At 30.4% G+C, this 12,053-nt stretch overlaps 1 protein-coding gene across 7 annotated transcripts in view; it reads left to right on the top strand.

Moving 5' to 3' along the window:
• Positions 1 to 12,053, top strand: part of bma (SCY1-like protein bma) — a 751,115-nt gene that overhangs the window by 574,977 nt on the left and 164,085 nt on the right. The gene's annotated exons all lie outside the window — the stretch shown is intronic.

Raw genomic sequence — 12,053 nt, 5'->3', positions numbered from 1 at the left:
ATGCAGAATAATCTACATGAAACTCATAATATAATAACAAAATATTCACAGTAATCTACATGAAACTCATAACATAATAACAAAAAATCAGAATAATGTACATGAAACTCATAACATATTAAGAAAAATCCAGAATAATCTACATGAAACTGATAACATAAAACAGGAAATCCAGAATAATCTACACGAAACTCATAACATAATAACAAAAACTTAAGAAAAATCTACACGAAACTCATAACATGATAACAAAAAATCCCGAATAATCTACATGAAACTCATAATTACAAAAAATCCATAATAATATACATGATACTCAGAAAATAATAACAAAACAATCCAAAATAATCTACATGAAACTCATAACATAATAACAAAAAAATTCGAATAATCTACACGAAACTCATAACATAATAACAAAAATCCAGAATAATTTACGTGATACTTATAATAACAAAAAATCCATACTAATCTATATGAATCTCATAACATAATAACAAAAAATTCAGAATAACCTACATGAAGCTCATTACATAATAACAAAAATCCAGAATAATCAACACGAAACTCATAACATTATAACAAAAAATCAGAATAATCTACATGAAACTCATACTAACAAAAAATCAAGACTAATCTACATGAAACTCATAACATAGTAACAAAAAACTCAGAATAATCTACATGAAACTCTATACATAATAACATAAAATCCAGAGTAATCTGCATGAAACTCATAACATAATAAAAAAACCAGAAAAATGTATATGAAACTCATAACATAATAAAAGATAATCCAAAATAGTCTACATGAAACTCATAACATAATAACAAAAATATCCAGAACAGTCTGAATGAAACTTATAATAATAAAGAGTCCAAAATAGTCTACATCAAACCCATAATAACAAAAAATCAAGAATAATCTACATGAAACTCATAATATAATAACAAAATATCCACAGTAATCTACATGAAACTCATAACATAATAACACAAAATCCATAATAATGTACATGAAACTCATAACATAAAAAAACCATAATAATGTACATGAAACTCATAACTTAATATCAAAAGAATCCAAAATACTCTCCACGAAACTCATAACATAATACAAAAAATCCAGAATAGTATACATGAAACTCATAATATAATTAAAAAAGTCCAGAATAATCCACATGAAGCTCGTAACATGATAACAAAGGATCAGAATAATGTACTTGAAACCCATAATATAAAACACAAAACCCATAGTAATCTACGTGAAACTCATAACATAATAAAAAAAGATCCAGAATAATCTACACGAAACTCATAACATAATAACAAAAAATCCGGAAAACTCTAAATGAAACTCATAAAATGATAACAAAAAATCCAGAATAATCTACATGAAACTCATAATTACAAAAAAATCCATAATAATATAAATGATACTCAGAAAATAATAACAAAACAATCCAAAATAATCTACATGAAACTCATAACATAATAACAAAAAAATTCGAATAATCTACACAAAACCCATAACATAATAACAAAAAATCCAGAATAATCTACACGAAACTCATAACATAATAACAAAAATCAAGAATAATTTACGTGATACTTATAATAACAAAAAATCCATAATAATCTATATGAATCTCATATCATAATAACAAAAAAATCCAGAATAACCTACATGAAGCTCATTACATAGTAAAAAAGATCCACAATAATCTACATGAAGCTCACAACGTAATAAGAAAAAATCAGAATAATCTACATGAAACTCATAATAACAAAAAATCAAGACTAATCTAGATGAAACTCATAACATAGTAACAAAAACTCAGAATAATCTACATGAAACTCATTACATAATAACAAAAAATCCAGAGTAATCTGCATGAAACTCATAACATAATAAAAAAATCAGAATAATGTATATGAAACTCAACATAATAAAAGATAATCCAAAATAGTCTACATGAAATTCATAACATAATAACAAAAATATCCAGAATAGTCTGAATGAAACTTATAATAATAAAGAGTCCAAAATAGTCTACATCAAACCCATAATAACAAAAAATCAAGAATAATCTACATGAAACTCATAACATAATAACAAAGAATCAGAATAATCTACATGAAACTGATAACATAATAACAAAACATCCAGAATAATATACATGAAACTCATAATATAATAACAAAATATCCACAGTAATCTACATGAAACTCATAACATAATAACAAAAAAATCCATAATAATGTACATGAAACTCATAACACAACAAAAAATCTATAATAATGTACATGAAACACATAACTTAATATCAAAAGAATCCAAAATACTCTCCACGAAACTCATAACATAATACAAAAAATCCAGAATAGTCTACATGAAACTTATAATAATAAAAGTTCAAAATAGTCAACATGAAACTCAGAACATAATAGGAAAAAATCCAGAATAATCTACATAAAACTCATAATATAATTAAAAAAGTCCAGAATAATCCACATGAAGCTCGTAACATAATAACAAAAAATCAGAATAATGTACTTGAAACTCATAACATCAAAAAACCCATAGTAATCTACGTGAAACTCATAACATAATAAAAAAGATCCAGAATAATCTACATGAAACTCACAACATAATAACAAAAAATCAGAATAATGTACATGAAGCTCATAACATAATAACAAAAAATGCAGAATAATCTACATGAAACTCATAATATAATAACAAAATATCCACAGTAATCTACATGAAACTCATAACATAATAACAAAAAATCAGAATAATGTACATGAAACTCATAACATAATAAGAAAAATCCAGAATAATCTACATGAAACTGATAACATAAAACAGAAAATCCAGAATAATCTACACGAAACTCATAACATAATAACAAAAATTCCAGAAAAATCTACATGAAACTCATAACATGATAACAAAAAATCCCGAATAATCTACATGAAACTCATAATTACAAAAAATCCATAATAATATACATGATACTCAGAACATAATAACAAAACAATCCAAAATAATCTACATGAAACTCATAACATAATAGCAAAAAAATTCGAATAATCTACACGAAACTCATAACATAATAACAAAAATCCAGAATAATTTACGTGATACTTATAATAACAAAAAATCCATACTAATCTATATGAATCTCATAACATAATAACAAAAAATTCAGAATAACCTACATGAAGCTCATTACATAATAACAAAAATCCAGAATAATCAACACGAAACTCATAACATAATAACAAAAAATTCAGAATAACCTACATGAAGCTCATAACATAATAACAAGAAATGCAGAATAATCTACATGAAACTCATAATATAATAACAAAATATCCACAGTAATCTACATGAAACTCATAACATAATAACAAAAAAATCAGAATAATGTACATGAAACTCATAACATAATAAGAAAAATCCAGAATAATCTACATGAAACTGATAACATAAAACAGAAAATCCAGAATAATCTACACGAAGCTCATAACATAATAACAAAAATTCCAGAAAAATCTACATGAAACTCATAACATGATAACAAAAAATCCAGAATAATCTACATGAAACTCATAATTACAAAAAAATCCATAATAATATACATGATACTCAGAACATAATAACAAAACAATCCAAAATAATCTACATGAAACTCATAACATAATTAAAAAATTCGAATAATCTACACAAAACCCATAACATAATAACAAAAAATCCAGAATAATCTACACGAAACTCATAACATTATAACAAAAAATCAGAATAATCTACATGAAACTCATAATAACAAAAAATCAAGACTAATCTACATGAAACTCATTACATAGTAACAAAAACTCAGAATAATCTACATGAAACTCATTACATAATAACGAAAAATCCAGAGTAATCTGCATGAAACTTATAATAATAAAAGTTCAAAATAGTCAACATGAAACTCATAACATAATAGGAAAAAATCCAGAATAATCTACATAAAACGAATAATATAATTTAAAAAGTCCAGAATAATCCACATGAAGCTCGTAACATAATAAAAATGATCCAGAATAATCTACACGAAACTCATAACATAATAACAAAAAATCCAGAAAACTCTACATGAAACTCATAACATGATAACAAAAAATCCAGAATAATCTACATGAAACTCATAATTACAAAAAATCCATAATAATATAAATGATACTCATAAAATAATAACAAAACAATCCAAAATAATCTACATGAAACTCATAACATAATAACACAAAATTCCGATAATCTACACAAAACCCATAACATAATAACAAAAAATCCAGAATAATCTACACGAAACTCATAACATAATAACAAAAATCCAGAATAATTTACGTGATACTTATAATAACAAAAAATCCATAATAATCTATATGAATCTCATATCATAATAACAAAAAATCCAGAATAACCTACATGAAGTTCATTACATAATAAAAAAAGATCCCAAATTATCTACATGAAGCTCACAACATAATAAGAAAAAATCAGAATAATCTACATGAAACTCATAATAACAAAAAATCAAGACTAATCTAGATGAAACTCATAACATAGTAACAAAAACTCAGAATAATCTACATGAAACTCATTACATAATAACAAAAAATCCAGAGTAATCTGCATGAAACTCATAACATAATAAAAAGATCAGAATAATGTATATGAAACTCAACATAATAAAAGATAATCCAAAATAGTCTACATGAAACTCATAACATAATAACAAAAATATCCAGAATAGTCTGAATGAAACTTATAATAATAAAGAGTCCAAAATAGTCTACATCAAACCCATAATAACAAAAAATCAAGAATAATTTACATGAAACTCATAACATAATAACAAAAAATCAGAATAATGTACATGAAACTCATAACATAATAAGAAAAATCCAGAATAATCTACATGAAACTGATAACATAAAACAGAAAATCCAGAATATTCTACACGAAACTCATAACATTATAACAAAAAATCCAGAATAGTCTATTTGAAACTTATAACTTAATAATAAAACGTCCAAAATAGTCTACATGAAACTCATAACATAATAACAAAAAATCCAAAATAGTCTACATGAAACTCATACATAATCTAACGTATACGTTCTTTTGGTTTTAAATTATTTGCTTTTATGTTTTTAACCATTATTTGCGTTTACAGACTAATAAGTAAGATGTTTACTAAGTTTGCTGAAAATTGCTTCAGATGATTCTGTGTTATGCTGGAAGATACACATATCCATATCGATATATATATATATGTTTTTTTTTGTGTGTGTGTGTTTGTGTACTAGCTGAAATACCCGTTCTTCGAAGGGTAGAAATGATGTCTCGTCTGAAAAATTGGTCAACAGTACAAGTAAGGTCAGTGGTGCGGTACCTTTGTTTAAAAAACACTACAGCTGCTGACTTTCATAAGCAGATTGCAGAAATGTATTGGAGGGCTAAATTTCAAAGTAATTTGTATGGAAGTGGTGTCGTCCCTTTAAATAGACACGGACCAATATTGTTAATGACATCCCTGGATGCAGCGGTAGACCCAGTACTTCAACCACTGACGTTACGCTTGGAACGACTAGATCACCCCTTCTGCAACCCTGACCTAGCCTCAGTGACTTTCATCTTTTTCTTGTTCTAAAGCAAAAAGTGGTTGGCTACCATTATCTGACATGTGATTATGTCAAAACCGTTGTCACACACAGCTTCTTCGTGGCTAAGCGGTTACCGTACGCGCCTTTGGCAAGGAGACTCGTGTAGATTCCCAGTGGAAACTCATGAAGTACGGATTCCACGTTAATGAGTAGGTCCCGTATTATATAGACTCGCTGCTGAAAGGGACGTTAAACTCAAAATCAACTCAAGTCAACCCCGTTATCTCACGGTAGCTACGAGAACTTGAAGTGGATTTATATGCATACGGTATAAAAAAAAACTTTATCTGCCGTTGTGATAAGCAGTTGAACAAGAACTGTGATTACATCGAGGACTGTTGTTGAGTGATCTCTATCATCTTCTAGCTGTTTCACACATAAGCCATAACAGGCTTTGTAACCTTGTTTCGATCATCCCTCGTAGATTTAAGCATTAATATTTGTGAATTTCTTCGGTAATACTACTACAGTCAGTAAGTTCGAGGACTGGACGCAGTGTGGCGTTAGTGTCATACTACAGCTGATAAGGGATACTCTGGAGGAAACAGTGGAAGTTCATCTCTCGACCCAGAAAAGGCAGATCTGTGCATAGGGTGTAAAGGGACGCACTGTTTCTGTTTGTGAAGGAAGTTGATCGCGCCAGAGCGGATTTGGAGAATGTCGCAGTTTAAGCAACGGACAAACATCAAGTTCTGCCAGAAACTAGACAAATCCGCTGCAGGAATATTGCAGATGATCACGCAAGTGTAGAGTGAAAACGCTCTGGGCTGCAGTGCAGTGTTTAAGTGGCACCAACGGTTTACGGATGAGAGAAACAGTTTACAGGATTATGAATCAGTAGGTCGGCCAAAAAAGAATTTGCAATGTTTGTGTGCGCCAATCGTTCGCAGTCATTAGATGACATTGCAGCAGCAGTACGGATCAGCCATGGTACATATCACAACATTCTGACGGATGACTTGAACATATCGTGTATTACCCAGCATCATGTCCCACACATTCTGACACAAGACCAAGGATCAGAAATGCTGGTGCTGATGGAACGTTCCTAAAATGGATAATAACAGGATATGAAACATGGCGTCTCCTCTACGATCCACAACTAACGAGACAAGCAGCCATCTGGAAATCACCATTATCTCCAAAACGGAAAAACAAGGGACAAGACTGGTCAAAAGAGTAAATGATGCTTGAACTATTTTGAAGGTCACTGTGTATCTGTGTAATTGTCTGTGTGTGTGTGTGTGTGTGTGTGTGTGTGTGTGTATGTATGTATAGACGTTCGCATCGAGCACAACAACCATGGGTTCTACTGGTTGCCTATATTCTGGGTACTAGTTTTCGAATTTATTTACTTTACTAGTGTATCTTGATTATTTAATAGAAACTTAAACTATATTGTTTCAATTTAATTATTTCAAAATAGATAATGATAATGCTGAACGTGCATTGCTATTTACTATTAAGATGGAGCCGTATTTAATTTGTAAATAAGGTTCTCATTACTTATATATCAGGCTGTCTATAAAGTATTAAGCTTTTCAAAACAGACGGTATGATTCCAAAATTGATAAGAATCTTACTGATTTTGTGATTTCCGTATATAATGAGTTGAAATTAATTAATCCATACCAACAGGAATCACGAATCATAGCATCGATCCGGATATTGTTACCTTTTAGGTTGCAGCAAATATTGGTTTCTGCACAATGCATTAATTTCAATCATCTAATTATGAAGTACACAATTTTGAAAATCAATCAATGGTACAAAGTAACACTAATCGAAACGAAACTAATAACAACCGAATCCAAGCCAATCATATTCCAATCCGAAATATCAATGTGTGTGAAGAATGTAGTCCTAATGTAAGAAGTAATGATAGATTCAATTATACCGGTAATAGAACCGAACCCAATTTCAGAAGAAATAGAAATAGTAATCGTACAACATTTAGAAATCAGGTAAACAGTACATCTAATTTTTCTCGAAATGGATTTTGTAACGATTTCATAGGTGGCAGAAATTCTCAAAATAGAAACCAAGGTACCGTTGAAGCAAATATAGAACTGTATACAGACAGAACTGTATACAAGATTGTGGCGTGCAATGTAACTTAAACGAATACTTTGCTAATATAACTTAAGCTAATGTTGTGGTGTCCGAGAAAACATATTCAATTGATTTTTGTTTTATTTCACTTTAAATATCGTTATGATTTCATTTGTCATTCGTACTTTTTTTGAATTTTATACAGATAATATAAATAATGTTCTTAATGTAAATGAATAAGAATATTGACTATCATTGTTAGGCTAACTATGCCTTAATAAATAAAACATGTTATATTGTATTCTAACCCACAAAAACTTTGTTAGTTCTTAATATAATAATTTCTTTGTTTGTATTATTCCGTTATATTAATCAAGTCTTGTTTTGTTTTATTTTGAGTATTGTTATGATTTATTTGTAATTCGCTTCACTTATCAATATTGTGTTTTCAATTTTTTTTGGTAATTATCTTAATCATGCTCAAATGAAAGAAATACGTTATATAGCATTTCAATACACTTTAATTTAATTTGTCTATGAGCTCCGATGAAAGAATCTATTTTAGGACCTAAATAATCAGCAAAAGGATCGTATTTTGAATAAGTCCTCTTCGTCGATAATTTTATAGAATTAAAATGGAATTGATTATTAAATGAATGTAAGATTATTGTTGAGACAAAATGAAATTTATATATACAGTGGAGTCTCGTTAATTCGAACTTGGATAATTCGAAATATTGGTTAATTCGAACAGAAGTCCATTCCCCTTGAAAACTGTATTGAAAACAATAGTAAAAAATCATGGATAAATCGAACTTTTGAACCTATGTTTTGGATAATTCGAAGTAAATACAGTTGAAAATTTTTAAGGTTGGACAGATATAAACAGAGAAATACAGTTTTAACGTGCTTTCAGTTATCCAGATGCAGCCATAGGAAAGAGTAATACAGAAGCTAAATAGAAAATCTATGTAATGATAAAGATTAAGGTGAGTTGGGGAAGAAGTAAAGCTAGAGAACGTGTGCCAATCTCATCTTGCTTGAGAATTGGTTGAAAATTTAATATGAATTATTGATAAAGTCAACCAAATGTTATTAATATCGTGTTCCACGCAATACATGAAATTCAAGATTTATTGACCGTACCAAAACAATCAAATTTAAGCAAATGAGGTTTACAACTTCTTAAAAGTGAGAACAGAATATTCAAATTGTTACTGGTGTTTCATTGTTTGGGCTATTCAATGTATGTTGTAGTGTTGTACATAAATATATTTTCCATTGTACACGTAGTTTGAATTATGTGGAGTCAATGTCGTTTGTTAGTTTGCGGTATTCGATCACGCAAATAATAAGCTGCTTTAAAGGTAAAGTCTACACCATATGAATATATTTTTGATGCACAGTACTTTGGTTTCCTTGTGAAAATGAATGTTGTTGGATAATTCGAATTTTGGATAATTCGAAGTTTTTTCGTGTCCCCTTGGACTTCGAATTAAAAAGAGTCCGCTGTATATATTGTTTTATGTATGTGAGGGCTATTCGGAAAGTAAGGTAACCACGTATGTAAGATATGTAACGGTCCAGGATTCTTTCTTCAATTGTAACAAATTTAAGACGTCCTCGTCGGGAGCCATATATACAACGATATTGTATATCTGACATATTTTATATCTGACATCTGTAAATTACTTTCATTTCTAATTGTAGCTATTTTGGGCAACGGTGCTTAAAAGTGCACAATATGTTATGAAGAAGAAGAAGAAAATTGTAGAATATTGTAGAAAATTGTAGAATAGAAGAAAATTGTATGTGTGTCGATATCAGATTGATATTCATGTAATTGTAGTTGCCGTAACTAGAGATAGTCATTTGTTTCGTGTTGCTATGACAACAGAAAGATTATTCATGAAATTTTGAAAATAAAAGGTTGATGTGCCTAATTTTCAAGGTGTGCAGTTATTAGAATTTGCAATCTTATATATAAAAGAGAACGTACAAATCCTTTGTTAGCTCATCACGGTAATACGGCTGAACCAATTTCTTTCATTTTTGGGGGGTTATTAAGATTTGGACCCTAGATGTTTTTTATCATATCACTTTAATTTTCAATTACCAGTGTCTTGAGATAATTGACCATTCAAGTGTCCATAACGTACAAATCCTTTGTTAGCTCATCATAGCTAAATCTAACCGTATTTATATGCAACCCACATGACCGTGTCACTCGGCGGGTTAACATAAATGACAGGCGATATAATGTTAACATTTACTCCAATCTTCTATGGTTTTTATCATATCACTTGAAAGCGAAAAAGTAAAAATTATCTAAGTAACAAAGTTTATTGCGTTCCGGGGTGACCCCAGCGAAGCGGGGTGAACGCTGCTAGTTACATATAAAAATTAAGTGCTGAATCGTGTTGACTTATCTAGTGATTCGAATTGTGGGCAATACATGTAACAAAAGGAATCATAAATAACGTTACAAGTAGATATGCATGATATGGTGGTTATTCTTCGCAGATGTAAGGTATTGCGCCGTAAAAATCGTGAATTTTACGTAAATTTGCGCTACATATTACAATTTTATGTCGATAAAGGTGCAGATGCTGCGAAGGCCTGTGAAAAAAAATGTGTTGTTTTCAGCCAAATACGTCACCGAAAGCGACAGCCAAAAGTTGATTAAGTTCTTTCATTTTGGAAAATTCGATGTCCAACATGCTTCTTGCAGTGGGAGACCAATCACAGTAGAACTAATAACAATCTGAAAGTCGGGTAAGACCAGGATGAAAACTGTCATGACGTCACGAATAACCAAAATAACCATCTTCAAACAGTTTTATTCCATTTTGAGAAAGCTGCCTACAAAAGGAAGTTCGACATTTGGGCGCCAAATGATCTGATTCAAAATCATTTACTCGATCTACAGTAATTTCCATCTGAGGATCTCTACTTAAATATAACAACTCGAACCATCACTAAAGTGTTTGATCAAGAGTAATGAAAAGTGGATAACGTAAGACAACAAAATGCAGCAAAGGTCATGGTGGAGGCGAGTAGACGTTTCGTAGTTTGTGGCAAAGCCCATACTCACGCCTGGAATGTTATGCTATGCTTTTGATGGAATTGGAATGCCGTGGATCACGATTTGCTAACACTAGGCAGAACAATAGGCTCGGACCTGCACTGAGAAAAATCCGTACTAATAAACGGATTCCACATGTTTACTACGGAAGCTGTACGAAGCATATGTTACCCATATGCTACAAACGTACTGCCTTTTTCCCGCTTAGATGTTACATCATGCCACTGCAGAATGTAGGACATCTAACAGTCTTCCGTATATTAAATACGTATACGTATGTTACATATGTCAGTTATATGTTAATACGTCAATCTGTATGTGAGATCTTGACCGCCTATATACAGATCTTTATTTTATACGGAAAGTACGTATAGATGAAACACTTATACGGAAAGTATTATAAAACTTACATTTTCAGTTATACGTTTGTTGCAGGATGTTACATATTGTTGTACATGAAGTCCAAAAACTACATGATTTAGGCATGTAACCTACGTTCTTACCTACGTTACATACTTTTTTATTTGTGTGTACTGTCGTCAGTCAGCACGTATGCATCTAGCAATTCAAAAAAAATGGCTCGAACAGATAAACAGAAAGTGTACCTTATACCATATTGACAACGTCAGACGCCATACATTTTTACCAACCTGTCAGAGACTCAAAGAACTTGACAGGGATGTTTTAATGCATCCACCTTATACCACGGATCTGTTACTGTCAGACTTTTACATGTTTCGGTCTGTGCATGACCGCTCAAATAGTAATAAATTAGTTTCAAAAGAGACCTCTCAAAATCACGTGCCACAATTATTTGCCCAGAAACCACGTAATTATGGTGTTGTCGAGAAAATTGAAGAAGGTTATCGAACAAAATGGTGTATATTTCGTTTCTTCTTGTTATTTTCCAATAACAAAATGTATTCTGAATTTTGGCCCCCAAAGGCTCAAAATCCTTTAGACAACCTAATTAAATCGACAAGTATTTATCCCATGTCAATCACAATGTAATTTGGTAACTAAGCAACATGAATACACTACATAAACTACAGATGGTTGTTACCGTTTACTTTTGGACAATGCAATATTTAACAAGATTGACAGCCAACTGACATGAAGCATACTACTAGTAACAGGCTGTAACCATAGTTATATTTGAATATTAATATTTAACTTGAAGAGGTCGCGAATTTCA

This window comes from Thermobia domestica, chromosome 17, assembly GCF_964235325.1.
Source record: "Thermobia domestica chromosome 17, izTheDome1.hap1.1, whole genome shotgun sequence".
NCBI lineage: Eukaryota > Metazoa > Arthropoda > Insecta > Zygentoma > Lepismatidae > Thermobia > Thermobia domestica.
The sequence above is the reverse complement of the archived record's forward strand: the minus strand, read 5'-3'. Positions and strand labels throughout refer to the sequence as shown.